General features: G+C 34.5%; 1 protein-coding gene across 5 annotated transcripts in view; it reads right to left on the bottom strand.

The window, feature by feature from the left end:
- ARHGAP15 (Rho GTPase activating protein 15) overlaps window positions 1–18,643 on the bottom strand; it is a 616,446-nt gene that overhangs the window by 374,804 nt on the left and 222,999 nt on the right. The gene's annotated exons all lie outside the window — the stretch shown is intronic.

Raw genomic sequence — 18,643 nt, 5'->3', positions numbered from 1 at the left:
AGAGTATGATGCCAAATAAACGAAGAGAAGATATTTCAAGACAGAGAGGTCAACTGTGACAAATACTGCTTTTTGCCACACAATTGCCTAGGCCTTGGAAGTACAAAGAGGAATATAACCTAATTACTGAACTTAATTGGGTAAGCAGAGAAACAAACAGACAACTTCCCTCAGTGTATAATTGTGATAGTTCGGGGTATTATGAGAGCACAAAAGAAGGACATGTCCACCAAGATTTTGAGAAGAGCAATTAGGAATGGTCTTTTGGAGGACAGGTCATCTACAGGGAAGGTATGAGTTTGATGGAAGAAAAATTAGGAGATGTGGCTACATATAGAGCATTCCTGGTAAACAGAATAGTTTCTGAAAAGCCAACAAAAGGAGGGAGTGCAGAGTCTGATACCTGTAGGTATGTTTCCAGGATCCACAGAGCTTAGATGCAGCATGAGACCTGAGGCTAACAACATAAGCAGGGGCCAGATTGTGGAGAGCTTTGAAAGTTATAGTAAAGAGTTTGAATGTTTTTTTTCTAAAGGTTATGGGGAGTCATGGAGGAATTATAAAAAGTGGACAACTAGGAAACCAATTTGAATTTTAGAATGATTTCTCTGGCAGCCAGCCCCAGGAGTATGGCTTAAAGTGAGTAAAGAAGGCTGCTGTGAATATTGTTTAGGGACTTGTGGTAGAAATTCTATCAAGAAAAGATGAGTACCTGAACAAAAGAAGAGGAAGTAGAATTAAAAAAAAAATCTTACCTAAGTCCATCAAAGTTCACATATCTTATAATAGATCATAAATAGTAAAGGTGGACACTATTCATAATTAAGATAGCGGGTAAGTTTGAGCCAGTAAGTGGAGCCCCTTAATTTAGAATTTGGTCAGCAAGAACTGGTAAATAATTCCAGACAGATGTCAACACAGAATCTTCCATGACCATTAAAATCAAGATGTGTGCTTTATGCTTCATCCAAGAGGTGCAAATTCTTACAACGTAGCCATTTCCAATTCTATAATCGGTCATTTTCCATAAGAGTACTATTCCCTTTTAAGGAAATAAACAGGTCTCTCATAATAGTGTTTGTGATAATGATGATGGATAATATAATAGTTATTTGGAGGCTCTGTATACCACATAAGAATTGGCATATGTCTCTCTGCAGTTTAACAGGTGACATATCAAAATGCTGAAGATTCAGCTAGAGTTTAGAAGCCGCCTCTGGATTTTGATAAATTGGATTTCTAATTCAATCTGCAGTACATTTTTTGCTTGTGTAGCTCACTTTTGCTACTCATTTTCTCCTTGGTGTCTATGGATATAGCTCATCTCTCTGCAATTCTGGGACCTTAGAGTTCCCAAAAATGTGGGACTCATGCATGGTACATGGCAATGGAATTTCTTGTGGCATTGTCCTGAGACATGGAGCATGTTACAAAATTTTGCTTGGAGGTCTATATTTGAAACATTTTCCATTGTTAACATCTCAATTTAATTTGGCCAAAATGTGTTTCAAATTATATATCAAAAATTATGCAATGAAAAAATTTAAATATAAAACATTAGGAACCCATATAAATACTTTTCCTGTTAACTGGCTTAAAGCATAGCCTGAACCACTTACTTGGTCATTAATCATGTATTTTCTTCCCAGAGACATCATCTTTACTGTTATCACTGGTACTTAACTCTTCCTTATTTACCTCTTCAGTTTGTCTCTCCAGCTTCACATAGTCATAAAATGTTTTATAGGTAGTCAACATGCTAGAAATCATTAGGCAAATGCTATAATTGTATGGATGAGGAAATTGAGATCCAGAAATGTAGGTACTTATATTTCTGTAGTGCGCAAGTGGCAGAGCTGTAATGCAAACCCAGGTCTCCTGTTTTCAAGTCCAATATCTTTGTTTAAAACTCTTGAAGGGAGAGACTATGTCTTTTACTTCTTTGCATTGCCTTTACCTCTTAGTAAATTATCTTACATCTTTTGTTGTTTTGCTAGTTTTTAAACTGTTGTTGTCTACAATGTTCTAGATTAATCTTTGATATTAACAGAAATGTGATTTTATAGAAAACTTGTATTGTTGAAAGCGAACTTTAATGTTTTGTTTCTTTCTGTTCTTATCTGATAGCAGAAATCATATTAAATCCAACTCTTCAGGTCTGTTTGAAAGTCTATGAAATTATCCCTCCCTCCAAAAAAAAATAGGTGAATGTAAATATCATAAGATATGTCTTCATTTTAGGTTTGAGGGTGAAGTGAACTATTCTATGATGCCATTTTATAGTAAAACTTTTCTATCAAAATCATGAAAAATTTGTTTGTCATAAATATCATTATATTTTGGAATTTAGTTTTCCAATGTAGACTAAGATAAAAGTTAAAAATAACATGCATATTTTTATGGGGATAAAGACTACATATAATATTTATAAAAGTTATTACTATTGAATATTTTTGCTCTTACATCTCCTTTTGTAAATACTGACCTGCACATATTACATATCAAGGCAAATTTCTTAAATTCTAAGGTGAGACAAAGAAAGGTGCTTCTACATTTTTCTTTGTTTACTGTTTTATATCTATTTTCTTGAAGAAAACAGCATTATTAGGAAAGGACATATTGAGGGATGGAGGGCATTGTCAAGAAATGAATTCTGAAAAAGATTCACAAAGAGAAGAATTAAGACATTTACTAAGTATAGATAAGAATGCTAAACACTTTCCAAAAGAGAGGCAATGAAAAGGGGAGCAAAAGAAATTAATGAAAGGAGTTGATGATGGTCCCAAAGTGGAGAGCTCAAGTTATTCATATATGAGTAAAGTATTTGTACCATTTTATCAGCTACCAATGGGAAATGTAGGTAATACAATGGACTAATGAAGCTATAAGAAATTTGCTCAAATGAATGAACTTCAATGCAACTATGCATAAGAATGATTTGCAAGGAGAAGGACTGCCTAAGAGAATGAGAGCCAATGAAAATCCAGTGGAGAAAACTGAGGAATTTTGTTACACCCACTAAGTAGACTACATATTAAAAAAAAATATTGGTGGTGAGGCAAGAATATACAATGGAGAAAAGACAGCCTCTTCAATAAGTGGTGCTGGGAAAACTGGACAGGTACATGTAGAAGTATGAAATTAGAACACTCCCTAACACCATACACAAAAATAAACTCAAAATGGATTAAAGACCTAAATATAAGGCCAGACACTATCAAACTCTTAGAGGAAAACATAGGCAGAACACTCTATGACATAACTCCCAGCAAGATCCTTTTTGACCCACCTCCTAGAGAAATGGAAATAAAAACAAAAATAAACAAATGGGACCTAATGAAACTTCAAAGCTTTTGCACAGCAAAGGAAACCATAAACAAGACCAAAAGACAACTCTCAGAATGGGAGAAAATATTTGCAAATGAAGCAACTGACGAAGGATTAATCTCTAAGATTTACAAGCAGCTCATGCAGCTCAATAACAAAAAAACAACCCAATCTAAAAATGGGCAGAAGACCTAAATAGACATTTCTCCAAAGAAGATATACAGATTGCCAACAAACACATGAAAGAATGCTCAACATCACTAATCATTAGAGAAATGCAAATCAAAACTACAATGAGGTATCATCTCACACCGGTCAGAATGGCCATCATCAGAAAATCTGCAAACAATAAATACTGGAGAGGGTGTGGAGAAAAGGGAACCCTCTTGCACTGCTGGTGGGAATATAAATTGATACAGCCACTATGGAGACAGTATGGAGGTTCCTTAAAAAACTAAAAATAGAACTACCATATGACCCAGCAATCTCACTACTGGGGATATACCCTGAGAAAACCATAATTCAAAAAGAGTCCTGTACCAAAATGTTCATTGCAGCTCTATTTACAATAGCCAGGACATGGAGGCAACCTAAGTGTCCATCATCAGATAAATGGATAAAGAATATGGGGCACATATATACAATGGAATATTACTCAACCATAAAAAGAAATGAAATTGAGATATTTGTACTGAGGTGGACGAACCTAGAGTCTGTCATACAGAGTGAAGTAGGTCAGAAAGAGAAAAACAAACACCGCATGCTAACACATATATCTGGAATCTAAGAAAAAAAAATGTCATGAAGAACCTAGGGGTAAGACGGGAATAAAGACACAGACCTACTAGAGAATGGACTTGAGGATTTGGGGAGGGGTAAGGGTAAGCTGTGACAAACAGAGAGTGGCATGGACATATATACACTACCAAACATAAAATAGATAGCTAGTGGGAAGCAGCCGCATAGCACAGGGAGATCAGCTCGGTGCTTTGTGACCACCTAGAGGGGTGGGATAGGGAGGGTGGGAGGGAGGGAGATGCAAGAGGGAAGACATATGGGAACATATGTATATGTATAACTGATTCACTTTGTTATAAAGCAGAAACTAACACACCATTGTAAAGCAATTATACTCCAATAAAGATGTTAAAAATATATATTGGTGTTATTACACCAAAAATAATCAGATTTTGCTTATTCTTATATAATTATTATATAAGTAGTACATGTTTAAGTCAATCCCACCCTAATAAAATATGTTGCTATCTTAAAATATGTTGATATATATATTTTGTTTCATATGAACTATGCTATGGTTTCAATGTACTAGATATGTATGCATTTTATCATTTTTTTTTTACATTTAACAGATGGCACTTACTATTCCTTTTATTATAAATGATTAGAATTTGGCTACCCACTCAATATTTTTATTTTGTCTTTCTAAGTTTTAATGTCTGTGTTGATGATGAACTCCATTCACACATATAAAAACATATATTTACATGAATAAGTATCATTATATATAGAAAAAATTAACTATAATCATTTAATATTCTGAAAGAATAACTTATAGAGAAGAGCATATGTTAGTATAGATATAGATGTTGCATAGCTATGCATTTCCTTATAGAAGGTAAATATTTCATACATGCCGCATATTTATAGGCATGTATGAAATATTTTTCTTCTATAAGGTCCAGGTTTGTAAAGAAAAAAATGCTTTTTCCTATAAAAAAATGCTTCCCTCTTTCCTGTTTTTTTTTTTACTATGTATATTTCCTCTCAATCTCAAAAATATAATTCATTTTAAATGTATTTTTGCATAATGTCATATTAAATGTGGCTTTTCATTATTGGTTTTGATGATTTTTAAAGATTTTTGTATTTAGATGGCATACACATTTTCAATCATGTCTTAATTACTTTTAAAAATGCTGCACTGGCTTAGGGACAAGACAGATAACTTGTTAAGCATTTGAAATTTCTGAGCTGTTTTCTCAGTTCTGGCAGTCACTACCCAAGTCCAGATTGTAACCTCCTTTCTGCCTCCAAAGCCTGCCTTGGCTCCGTGTCCAGTGAGGGATTATGGATTTAGCAAGGAAGGTAAGTGTGACTACAAGCATTGGCTCACCATCTGCTCCCCAGCAGAGTACGGGCCAACCTGCATCGCCTGCAGCAAGACCAGGGCACTGTTCTCCAGCCAGCCCCTTTCCAACCTGGCTCAAGACACACATCACATTCAGTCAGATGATTAGGTCTAAGTAGTCCATATGTAACAGAATATTTTTCCTAAATACCAAAATGAAAACAAAATGAATGCCATTTTTTCATTCTCCTTACTCGATATATCAAGTTTTACACAAATAAATACTCTCTTAAGGTTTATGCAAATTATAGAAAAATAAAACTATGCATTATTTAGCAGTTCTCCTATTTCAAGATCTAACAGACTTTATTCACAGCATGTTTTTCCCTAGTTTATGCTGGCCTTCTTTTCTGATTCGACTTTTTAATTCATCTTTTTAAATTATTCCTTTTTAAATCATTATCTTATGTGTCTTCACAGATTTTCATGTATTAATCTATTATTAATTTTTACTATACTCAACTTAATCTTAAATTGTTTAAAGCTCTTTTAAGAGTAAACACTTGCTTATGTTTTAAAGATAGCTTATACTTTAACACTTTGAGTATTTGATCCAGTAGCCTCATTCAAACTTAACTGTCAAATAAATTATAATTTTATCATGGGCATTTTATGCATAGAATAATCAAGCATTGAACAGGGAAGTTAACCTTTGTGCTCAAGAATCAAGATTATTTTTCAATTCTCAAGAATTAAGAGATTTCTAGCCACCTACATTAACACATTTTATTTCTTTCTTGAGTTTTATCAATAATATGCTATTACACATTTTTGTATTTTGTTTCAGGTCAAGTGTTTTTTTGTCTTTTTAAAAGATTTTCATAAATAGCAGAAAAAACATGCAATTGAAAGTAGCCTTCTGCTTCCTTTAGCCTTGTTGCTGATTTGAGCACACAGAGTGAACATGAAAATAAGCTGAACAAACATCTCACCCTTTTAACTTAAACTGTTGTCTGCCTGACTGCTGAATGCACACAGAAAACAATCTAAAATTGTATAACCCATAATACAGTATATTAAATTACAACATTGGTCAGTAATGGAAACTTATTCCCAGATATGAATTATTTACAGCCCATTTAAGTAATCCATATTCAGGTGTGGCAATGAAAAAAAGTGCAACATAAATCTTTAATGCTGATCGGTTGAGAGAGCAGAGCTGAGGATTACAGACATTTTAAAGAAAAAAACTAAACGAATTGATATAGCCTGTTCAGTGGCTTACTGCACCAGCGTGCTAATAAATTGACGGATGGCGTGTCAGGGGTAGGAGTTGAAATCCAAGCATTTCTAACTAAGGCGGGATCTAATATCAGACTACCAAAATAAGGAGTTTCTGAACCTGGTTGTCACAGAAAACAGCCTGTGCATCTTATTGTATATGCAAGTGTTCAAAATATCATATTTTAACAGGAAAATCCATGAAGGATTTCTTTTTTTAATTAACTCAGTAACTGCATTAGTAATTTCAGTGAGCCACATAGATGGTGTTATAAAGAGAGGGTATATTAAAGGTAAGCCTTTCTTTTTCTTTTTCACAGAGTTGGGGGCCGGTGCCTTATTTTGGGAAATAAACTTATCAAAGAAATCCCTTTAATCCTGTTTTACATTTCCATAGTATATAGAATAGAATTCACCAACAAACTTAAAGGGGGAAAAGAAGCAAACGACTTCTGGAGTGTTTCACACTATTTTTTATACAGATTGTGCAAGTTGTTAGCTACTTCAAACTGAAGTATAAAAGATCATGGGTGGAAGGAGGCTTTCACATGGCAATTTCTTTTGTTTCCTGGAGCAGTACCTGTGTTAATTCATCTTACAAAGATCATTGCTCAAGAACTAAATTTTGCATATATTAGAAAGCAGAATTAGCATTGCACTGTGTACAACATTCCATGCTAACTTCTCTCCAAGCAACCATTAAAGGTCATGTTTTGACGACAGAATGGCATGTCGGCACCTTGGTCCCCTGGAGAGGCATTCCCCAGGTACATGCAAAAGGTTATTAAATTACCTTCCGAGCAACACTATCTCTTTGGATGAAAATAATTACAGGCTTTTAGAGGCATCAGAATGCTTTCTTTCTTTCTTTCTTTCTTTTTTTTTTTTTTTAAATAAGATGAAGATGCAGTACCTAATGACCATTTTTGTGTGTGAGTCATATAGCCTGTCAGCAGTGACAGGACAAATGAGCGTAATGGCATAGCTTAAAGGGGAAAGGTTCATTTTAAATAGTGACAAATAATATTTAAATGGCATTGTTGGAGACCCATCATGCTTGTAAAATGTAGTTTGTATCTCTTCTTCATCCTTTAATTTCATCACTGTCAAATGGCATTAGCTGTTAACATGCAACATCAGGTGCAGATATAATTTTTAACTGTTAAATGTGCCCATAACCAAACATAATGTATCTTGATTTTTCCTGGTTGTTTTTTTTTTGTTTTTGTTTTTTTCTTTGTAGTATGGGGAACTCATTCCATAATTCAAAAACATTTATCTAAGGGATTTGATTCTAAAAGATGACTTTACTAGATGGCTAAAATAATAGCTTTAAATTATAATCCCTTTAATGTTACTTCTTGTCAAGATTCAAAAATGGAAGTGACTTAATTTTTAGGCTAAATGTAATTAGCAGATTGGAAGTATCATGGGCAAGATCACTAGATGCAGCAATTTAGCCAAAATAGTCATGGGTAAACCAAGATAATGAAATATATATTGTGTATACTTGGAGTAAACTGGTGAGCATAAAACAAAATGGTTCTCTTTTAAAGGAAATGTATAACTTCAAAACACATATTAAGGGTGATACACATCATTGCAAACTGATATTTTTCTATTCTTTGTCTCATTATGCAACTTGAGCAAACTTAACTGAAAGTCAGTTCCATCCTTTAAATTTTCTTGAGATAATACAGTGTCATAATGAAAATACATGAAAATAAGTAACCGCTGAGATATCCCATGCACAGAATTGCAGTTCTAATTTCAAACTTTCATATAAAGCCTTCTAATTCCTAAATATTTTTACACAGCTTCATCACATTTATTGCTACTTTATTTTCAGATCACTTACGCCAAAACTGGAGACAGTTTAGGTACCTTTGAGTTGTTAAAAGTTATAGCCAATTTTCTGAAAAATTATACCAGCTAAAAACACAACATTAAATATTTACCCTGTTGGATGTTAAAAAACGCTTACAATGAAAAATGTTCACATATTGACTATTCAAAATGGCCTTCACTTTGAAATTGTGAAATGGAAGGGATTGCAGATGTACAAGAATAAATATAAAAACAAATGAGTTGACTTGAAGTGTTGCCGGCTTTCATAAACATGCTACTGCAATAACATGTGACATTAATATTTAATTACAAAAGCACTGCTGCAAAATCTTTGAAATTAATGTTTTGCAAAATTAACATTCAGTGCACAGAAGCAAAGTCGTTCCAGGCGCGACTGTGATTAACAATGCCATTCACTTTACATATTATATTAATATATTATTCAAGCTACGAATTAACACCTCCTAATTTAAATAAGGTGCTACATATCATGATGAGCTAAAATGCTTTTCTTAAAATGGCCCGTCTGATTTTAAGCAATCTGTGTTTATCATTTAATATTTTGTTATTGAATACTGTTCTCTGTAAAACTCCTACTTTAATTTCAAGCCGAAGAGACCTCATTAAACTGGTGCCTTCCGTTTCTAGGATTGTTAAGCCATTTGAACCACATTTTGTTCGCTAGCTAAGCCAGCATAGCTGAAATACTACTCTGTGTATGAGTGTGTTCTTAGGCAGCCATACTTCTATTTCAAGGTTCTAAGGGATCCTTTCAAGCAACATGCTTCTTTGCTTTCAATGAGACACTTGCTTACACAAATGCTGCCACTATCATTGTGTCACAGATTCCTACATTTTCACTCTGAGGTAAGCACAGTTCTTTGGAAGGAGGAGCTGCAGTTTCCAAACTCTGCCTCCTGTACTGAACCTCACAGCTCACCATTTTTTTTAATGTAAGTGTGAAGACACTTGGAGATGACAGGAATTTCTTGTTTTAATCTATGAATGTGGGATAATTTTCATTCCCATTAGGAATTCATTCATCAGGAAGTAGTTTATATTTTACAGAAGCCAATGCAAATGGAGGGTTCTTATTTTAAGAAAAATAATAACAAAGCAGATGAAATCACACTGTGAAGAATATCATTTTAGAGCCTTAAATGCTTGCTCCATCATTACGTCTTTGGGGCTCCAGACTTCAATGATGATTTGGTTATTGACATTCTTGAATTGAGCTCAAAGTTCACATTAGCTCCAGGTATTTGAACTTTTGCTATTTGGGCACTTAATATCATTTTAAGTATACTAGGGGGATTAATATTGTTCTAATCTCTATAATACATTTAAGTGACACAGTAGAATGCTCTTCCTTTCCAGATACATTGGTTCTGAAGTGCATTATTCTTTCCGTATGATCGAAATAGCTGCCTGCTGAAAAAGGGGGTCATCAATTTGTTTTCTAAGTCTCTCTGCTTTACTTTCACATGCAACCTCAGCCCCAACTTCTAGGAGCCACTAACTAAAATCTTCATCTTTAGGAAAACAAAACAAATTCCTCACTAGTCAATCATAAACAGACTCAATATTTTTCTTTTGATATCTGTCCATTTCCATCATTTACCTTGGGGCTAAGAATACATGTGTTTCTTCTGCTACAGATTCAAATTTGTGCTCTGTCCAAATTTACCTTGTTTTTTAGTTTCCTAATTTAAACAAAACAGGATCTCTAACAATTTTTTAAAGCGCATTTTACAATTAAAAAAAAGAATGACTGACGTTCCAAGGAAATATTTATTTAGCAACAAGAATCAATTACTAAGATACTTCAGAATAAGTTCAGTGCTTTTTGAAACAGTTTCTAAGTTTTATTTCCTTAGTTTTGTAATCAATCAACAAATAAAAGGAAATAACGAAATTAGGTTGCACCCATTTTATAACTTTAGATGCTTGGAAATGGAAAGAAGCTTTTGATCATTGGTTTAAATTGAAGACTCATGGGCAGTATTTCTGTATATCTCTCCCATGTCATAGAATTCCTACTCAGGTTATTCATTTATATAACTGAATGAGTAACCACTCTGAGATTCTCAAAAAATAGAAAGATTTTTATAAATGCAAAACCACCTTTACACCATAAATTGAGCCTAAATCCAGGGTGTGGAGACCAGTAGGATGTTTATCTGATGGTGTACCAATACACTGTTGTACTTTCCAAGTTTGCTGAAAAAGCAGTGAAACTCTCTAGATCTCAACAAGTTTCTCTTAAGGGTCCAACTTCATCTTGGCCTTGCCTTAATGTCAATCATTTCTTGTTCATTCACCTTCTAATTTTTTTAAATGCATGAGCATAGCTATTCCTTTTTTAAAAAACAATGTTTCTTTAAATTATTTCATAAAGTTTTGTTCTGATTCAATGTTATGTGTCATTTTAATAGTACGAGAAATACTAAACTTGAAAATTCATAGTATTTATTAAAGTAAAATTTGAACATAATGGTTTTGATGTTAATATTGAGGTAATGAAACTTTCAGAGATTGTCCACTCCTTAAGAAAGGTTTATAACCAACTGGGTAACATGTTTTAGGTAGTCAATTAGCAGGTTCAGAGAATGTGGAAAAAATTAGAATTTTCAAGATGATTCAGATTATTTATAAGTAAGTGATCTACCTACCCCTTTCATGAGAAATGGTTATTGAAACAATGCTTTTTGAAGGGAATTGGGTTGAACAGCAAGTCTGCAGTATATACAAAGAGAAAGAGGGATTCCATAATTATATAAATTTTTAAAATGCTGAGTTAGGCAAATAAATATTTTTATGCAGGACTTCTTTTATTCTTTTTTAACGTTAATATGTATTATGATTCTCTATGAGGGTAATGGTGTGCCCAAATTTTCTCAGACTTATTTGGCTATGGATTTTTCTATAGAGTATCAGGAAGACCACGAGCCACATTTTAGAAAACACTACTCAAAAAAAAAATAATACGGGCTTCCCTGGTGGTGCAGTGGTTGAGAGTCTGCCTGCTGATGCAGGGGACATGGGTTTGTGCCCCGGTCCAGGAAGATCCCACATGCCGCGGAGAGGCTGGGCCCATGGGCCATGGCTGCTGAGCCTGCGTGTCCGGAGCCTGTGCTCCGCAACGGGAGAGGCCACAACAGTGAGAGGCCCGCGTACCGAAAAAAAAAAAAAAAAAAGCTAATCATAGATGATTGAAATTAACCCCAAATACTTAAGTACTTTGAAGATAACCACATTTTAAAAATCATTATTTTATTTCAATGACTCTAGAAGGTAAGAAAAGGCCAGTCTATTAAAGGTATATTAAATGAATCCTAAAAATGTAATTTTCTAGCAGTAACTTCTTGAGAAGTTGGTGGTAGTTCATAAGAAAGCTTTCTGTATAAATGTTTCCCAAACTATAAATTTCTTTGGAAAATATACCAAAAGAACCTTAAAATCACCAAATATGTTAGGATATTCTATGCCAAAGGCAATGGAGAAAAAAAATTTGAAATTCTACAACACAACATGAATCAAAAACACAAAGAATTGTTGTAATGATGGTTGGAAGGTGGGGACAAACAGGGTTATTTAGGGTGAAGCTTTGTCTTAATTCTTGATGAGTGATGTCAGGACCTAACAGTTCTGTTTAAGGTAATGAATTCTAGGAAACCCACATCTTTTGAATAAATGTATGCTATAAATAATGAACTTCTGATTGTCCATATATTTGGCCATATTATAGATAAAAATATTATAATGAGACTCTATGTTACTTCTAGGAATAAATACCATTCTCTGTTATCTAAGATAAAAATATCATAGTCCTAATTCCATGCCATATTACAGCGAAGCTCCAAGGTACCAAAGTAGTTCATTTTCTAAACGCCAATTAGCAATTAGTTCAATCTTATTGATTCAGACACAGAACTGAAAAAATGGGGAATCTTCTGATATTAACCTTCCCACCACAAGTCTGTTTCTTAATCAAAAGTAACGGCAAGTGCTCAAATCTGGGCCATCATCACAGTCATCACATCGCGTATCTTCCCAGGTTACAAAACCTTTTCTTGCAGAAGAAATGGACCCAAGTAACTGTTTATTCTGACCACCTGAAGCAAGTTCTGTTCATCATGGCAAACATATTTTGTCAATTTAAGCATTTTGCTTAATGAGGGAAGAATTTGGTATCCAGAAATTCAGTAGTCTTGCTTTCTCCTTCTACCATCCCCCCCCCTCTTCTTTCCCCTCCTTTCAAGGTGAAAAGCAGCTCTGAGGTACCAGTTATTTGTTGGACAATTCCCTGATGATATTAAAGCACCCAGCGGAAGGATATGTCTTATCAGAAACGTATCATAAAGATCCTTTAAAATATTTTTCTTATTAATTGATTGCTTATGGCCACTGTATACTGAGGCACCAACACCAAACTGCAGGAATAGACCAATAGTTTTTATAAATGCTAAGTAACAAGTAAGAATTCACATCAACACACATACTTCTTACCTTTTACTAGCAAAAGCAGTCTCTGCATACTTAATCTATTCTTAAACTGTTAACTTTAATAACTATGGCATGAGTAACCTGATGTCTCCAAATTTCCTCTCACAGAGACCCTGATGACCTTCTGGGCACAATATAAGCCACATACTTTCAAATAGCCTCTACGCACCTACTATCACATAATGAATATTTTAAGAAAGCCCAGTAAGATACATAAAAAGAGCAGGGACAAGTAACTAAATGTTTTATATTTCCTATTTGCTCCTTGAGGTCCATCTAATAACAAAAAATATAGTTTCATAAATTAAAAAAAGAGATGATAAAATATTGATTACTATCTCCTAAGTGATTCTAACTTGTCTTTGATATAAAACCAGTTATGACCCATCTCTGAAGATACAGCTTTACTTTTAAAAGGCAAACTTTTTTTTATATTCATTAAAGAAATTCTACATGAGATGTCCTAAATATTACAGATGCTGAAACTCAGGCAACTGATAAAAGTCCCTAGTTGTTCCAGTGAGAACACACACAGGAGACATAAAATGCCATATCAGTGAATCAGGATATGTTTTATAAAAATATGTTGAAAATTAAGCTAATTATAAATATGAACAGATTCATTTTAAGTGGGGTTCACTAAAGGGGGAATATTCTGACAATAAATAAATATGTATTATTCATGTCGGTAAAAAATATTTTTGCATATCTCCTCTCCATTTTGGGGATCTAAAGAAAAATTTACAAAAATCATAACAAAAAGCTAACAAAACTAATGACAAGATTATTACTGCTGTCATCACAAGGAGATTTTCTCTAATAAGTATTTATCTTAATGTATTTCCTCAAAAGGCCATATTTTGGCCATATTTTAATAAAACAATACTGCCACTAGGTTTTTTAAGTTTCAGTTAAAATTGGACTCATACATTATAGTTCTACATCTTAATATTTTATCATGTATACAGGTATCTTTCCAAGAAGCAGAAGAATAAGAAGCCATAAATATATTACAGCAGATAAATTGAGGCCTAGAAAGGTAATGCATTTGCTAAACATTTGTATGCAATCATACACTTGCTATTCATTTGTTAAGCCAACACTAGAATACACATTGCTTGATTCCTGATGTACTTATTGCCTTACTCTTGAACTCTGGAGTTCTTTTATAAGACATAGGGCATAGAAAGAAAGACATAGAAAAGCAACGATCTTTGCACATTAGGATAATTATGTCATCAGACCAATAAAATAATATTTATTATTCATCAAGAGATTTATATAAAAATCTAGTTCTTTAGGTAAGCAGAAATGTTTTAAAAAGTAGAATGCACCAATTGGCCTCAGCAGATATTTTCATCTTCAAAGTGACCATCACCTCATTTCAACCTAACAAACTAAAACATTTTGGAAAATTACAAGCCAGATGATTGCATCATTTCCATCTTTAAGAATGAAGAGAAATTAATATATGCCACACACATGCATTCATCCTAAGGAACTGGTCAGAATTACTGCTACTGAAGAGAAGACAGGAAATGAAGACTTCTTGGAGAGGGTGGTGGACTTCCATACCTCTTAAATAGACTTTGATGAATTGATCTTGTTTCGACAATAGTTGATGCTTTCAGCAGTTCCTTTATCCTCTCACTCAAATCGATCTAAATTTCTGAGGAGTTCAGAATGAATATTTTCATGGGTTAGCTTTCCAAAGTGTTGACTGGATGAGCAAATACAAAGGCAATCCTCAAGTTTCTTCTGAACAATTTCAGGCAGTATCAAGCAAATCAAAGTACAAAGCCATGGTGGTTGAAGCTCCCCACTCCCTTCCTTCGATTTCCCCTTATAAAAGGCATACTGGACATGCTGAAAAGTCTAAATAACTCAACAGGTCCTCAGAGTCCTCTGACATTTTATATTTGGATGTGCTGTTCAGAATATGTTGAGAGTTAGTTCATTCCTTCCAGTACCCAAATTTCTCTTACAAGCAAAGTTTTGATAGTTTTACTACCTGAAGCTACGTTTTAAGAAATGATGTTTTAAGGGTTCCAATTTTAGGAGAAGTTACAATTAAAAACACTATCCATGTAAACATCATAGTCAGGAAGCAATTTGTATGGAACAGTAGTATATCCTCTGATTTGATTTACTTTTTCCCATTGCCTTATTTGGAAGATGTTAGTAAATCTCCATATCAAAAAAATCTGGAGTTTCTTGCATTTCCCAGAAGATCAGAATTGAAATGACAGGTAGTAGAAGCGTAGAAAAAAAATGCCATCCTTGGGCTTCCCTGGTGGCGCAGTGGTTGAGAATCTGCCTGCCAATGCAGGGGACATGGGTTCAAGCCCTGGTCTGGGAAGATCCCACATGCCGTGGAGCAACTAGCTCCGTGAGCCACAATTACTGAGCCTGCGCGTCTGGAGCCTGTGCTCTGCAGCAAGAGAGGCCGCAATAGTGAGAGGCCCGCGCACCGCGGTGAGGAGTGGCCCCCACTTGCCGCAACTAGAGAAAGCCCTCGCACAGAAACGAAGACCCAACACAGCCATAAATCAATAAATAAATAAATTAAAAAAAAAAAAGCCATCCTTGAGATTCCATTACGATTACTTAAAATCACAGATAATTCAGATTATCCTTAGAAATAAGATGAAATGAAAGAAGTTACATATGTAAACACATATCTCTAGTACATTGTTCACACCTATAGTCTGAAACAAACATACAAGGACATCTTTATCAGTTTTAGTAATATGAATGATTTCATAATTGAGATGAGAATGACATGTCAAAAATCACTCTAACCTCTAATTATGGTTATATGTTAAACCTGTTTAACACTGTTTGTTCTTTTCTTCATTAAACATTCCAAATAACAGTTTTTCTGATCTTAAAAATAGGCGAGTACAATTTTTCAGTATTGAAAACTCCTGGAAGAGTTAAAATGTCATAAAAAATGACAAAGGCACTTTCAAAAAATAATGTGGCTATCACAGTAGAATAGTATTTCAGAAAAATATTGCACATTTGATGACTGTCAGAATTTACATAACTTACTCCGCATGAATTAACTATGAGGTATAAAATTCAGTTTGGGCTTAAATACACACAGAGACAATAATTGTCATGTGACATTTTTAGGCACTGCAACTGTGACATCAAGGTAAAGCCTAAATCACTAACACAAATGTGAAAAAAATTATTATGACACATGACTTTAGTGTCCCAATGTGTTGCATGGAATGTGGTAGTGTCAGAAAAAGAGCTGGAACAAAATGGGTCCATATCCAACAGTTTGTTTGGGACTTTCCAGTTGAAATGGATACTTGTCAATTTGGTGTCCATCATGACCACTCTACGTACATTAAGGTCATGGACTGGGCTCACAGAAGAACACCCATAGATATCAGAATCTCCTGAAATTATTAACTGTTAGGAAAATCAAATCCTAATATTTAACATCTGTCCTACAAATTCTTACCATTTATCTTTTGATCAAAATTTCGAATGGTGCCCCCAAAAAAAGAAGTCAAAAGGACTTGGTGGGGGTATCTTTGTTTCTCTCCCAAAGCCTAAAAGTTATACTCAACTGCAGCACAAAGAGTAAAGAGGTTGTTATTCATATTAACTACATTTACATTCCTAACGTAACATCCAGAGAGCTAATAGTGGGGTTATTAACATAACAAACGTAAATGTTCTATATAAATAATACTGTTTCAGGCCAGCAACCGCTCATCTGACAGCATTTAGGCACAGGCTCAACATCTGTTTATGAACACTTTGCCTAATGATATCATCAGATATCATTAAGTGCGGCAGAATACAGCATAGAGGCAGGTGCAGCTGCCTTCACAACCCATCACAGAGAAAGAAAAGAGCTGCATTCCCCATCCGAAAACCCATCATTAGGACAATTTTCTTCGACAAACCAGCCCTGTGATTTCAATCTGTATATCACCTGTAATTGTAGTTTTTAGCAAGAAGCTGATTCTATACATTTAGCGACGAATCACGTTGATGGCCTGAATACTGGAAACACATTTGTGGTACCAGCTGCGGCAGCTTTTTTTAGAGCCTGTGTTAACAAAATACTGCTAACAAGGCAATGCTTGGAGTGCAGCTTTGTTTCTCTTTCTTGTTCATAGTGTTTAGATGTGCATAATTATGGAAATTAGCAATTGATTGCTTCTCAATAATAATTGATTACTGGTCACTGAACTCTTCTGTAGCACTTTACCGAAGGTGAGGACATGAGATAAGTGAATTCTTACCAGTTCCAACCATATACAAAGAAAGAGACCAAAAAGAACTCTCAATTTGTACATCAGTTTCCATGATAAACAGACCAAAGGGATAATAGAATATCCCAGAATCTAGTTTGCCCTGAAGCAAATTGTAGAGATCATAGCAAGCCTACAGAATTCTCCCTGTGGACCATGTAGGAAACATACATCATTTTTATATATGTCAGTTGGTCTTTGATTTGAAAATATTTCTACCCATTTAATTTATCTCTTTCAGTCAGTCTTCGTAAATTGTACAATTTAAGGGTTATATCAAAAAATGAATACCAATTTCAACACCTCTCAAACTGAAACAAACTGACAAAATAATGTGGTCTCTTTTGCAAAGAGGTACAAATGCAGAAGCCTATCATCTCAGACAGATAGCGAGCACTTCAAAAAATGACTCTCCTCTTTTTGATCTGCTGTATATCCATCAACATGTTGGTCTGTGCAGACCGACTTGTTTGAGTATAGCATAATGTAGAGGATGTTACTTGATGATGCAGCTAACATTTAAAGGAGAATGCACTTATTTTGGCTTAATCACTACTGTCAATTGGGACATAACATATCCAATTCAAATTTACTGCAGTACATGGGAGCCTCACAGACAATAAAGAATCTGTGGTGTTTGTTAAATGGCAAACACCGTGACTCATGGTGTTTCAAAGATGGGAAGAGCAGTAGGGGAAAAAAAAATTAACTCTTTATTTTAGAAGAGTAATGAGCTTCCAAGTGTTAAATTATGTCCTCCCTGGTGTGTTTGTGAGAGAGTATGTGTGTGCATCAATGTGTGCATGTGTGTGGGGGGCTTGGTGAGTGTGTGTATGTATGCTAATTTTTCCAGGACATGGCTGTATTGTGGCAATCAACTTTACAACCCGATTCACAAAAAATGCAGCTTGGTTAAAGTTAGTATGCTCAATTTCAATAATGTTTTTATCCCAAAATGTGTAGCAGATTGTACAATCACCACTCAAAAAATATGCACAAGCTATAAGAATTAGGCAACAGTCTGAGAATAAAACTGAATTCCTCCTCTCTGCCCACAGAAGGCTTTCTCACATAATAATGAACAGGTGCAATTTTCAGAGATCTCTGTTCACCGAGATTGGCAGAAGCCACTGTTTGTTGCTTTCCCCAGCAGCAACATAGGATAATATGATTATAAAACTGCGATCAGAAACTAAAAAGCAACATCCCATACACATACTGTTCTACTCTCTTAGTACATCTCTCAAACAAATTTATATTCCTACCCTCCTAGCTCTTTCTTAAATTGACATTTATGCACTGAATAACATCA

Source organism: Neophocaena asiaeorientalis, unplaced genomic scaffold (genome assembly GCF_003031525.2).
Source record: "Neophocaena asiaeorientalis asiaeorientalis breed wild unplaced genomic scaffold, Neophocaena_asiaeorientalis_V1.1 scaffold11, whole genome shotgun sequence".
Classification (NCBI taxonomy): domain Eukaryota; kingdom Metazoa; phylum Chordata; class Mammalia; order Artiodactyla; family Phocoenidae; genus Neophocaena; species Neophocaena asiaeorientalis.
This window is presented reverse-complemented; position numbering and strand designations above follow the sequence as displayed.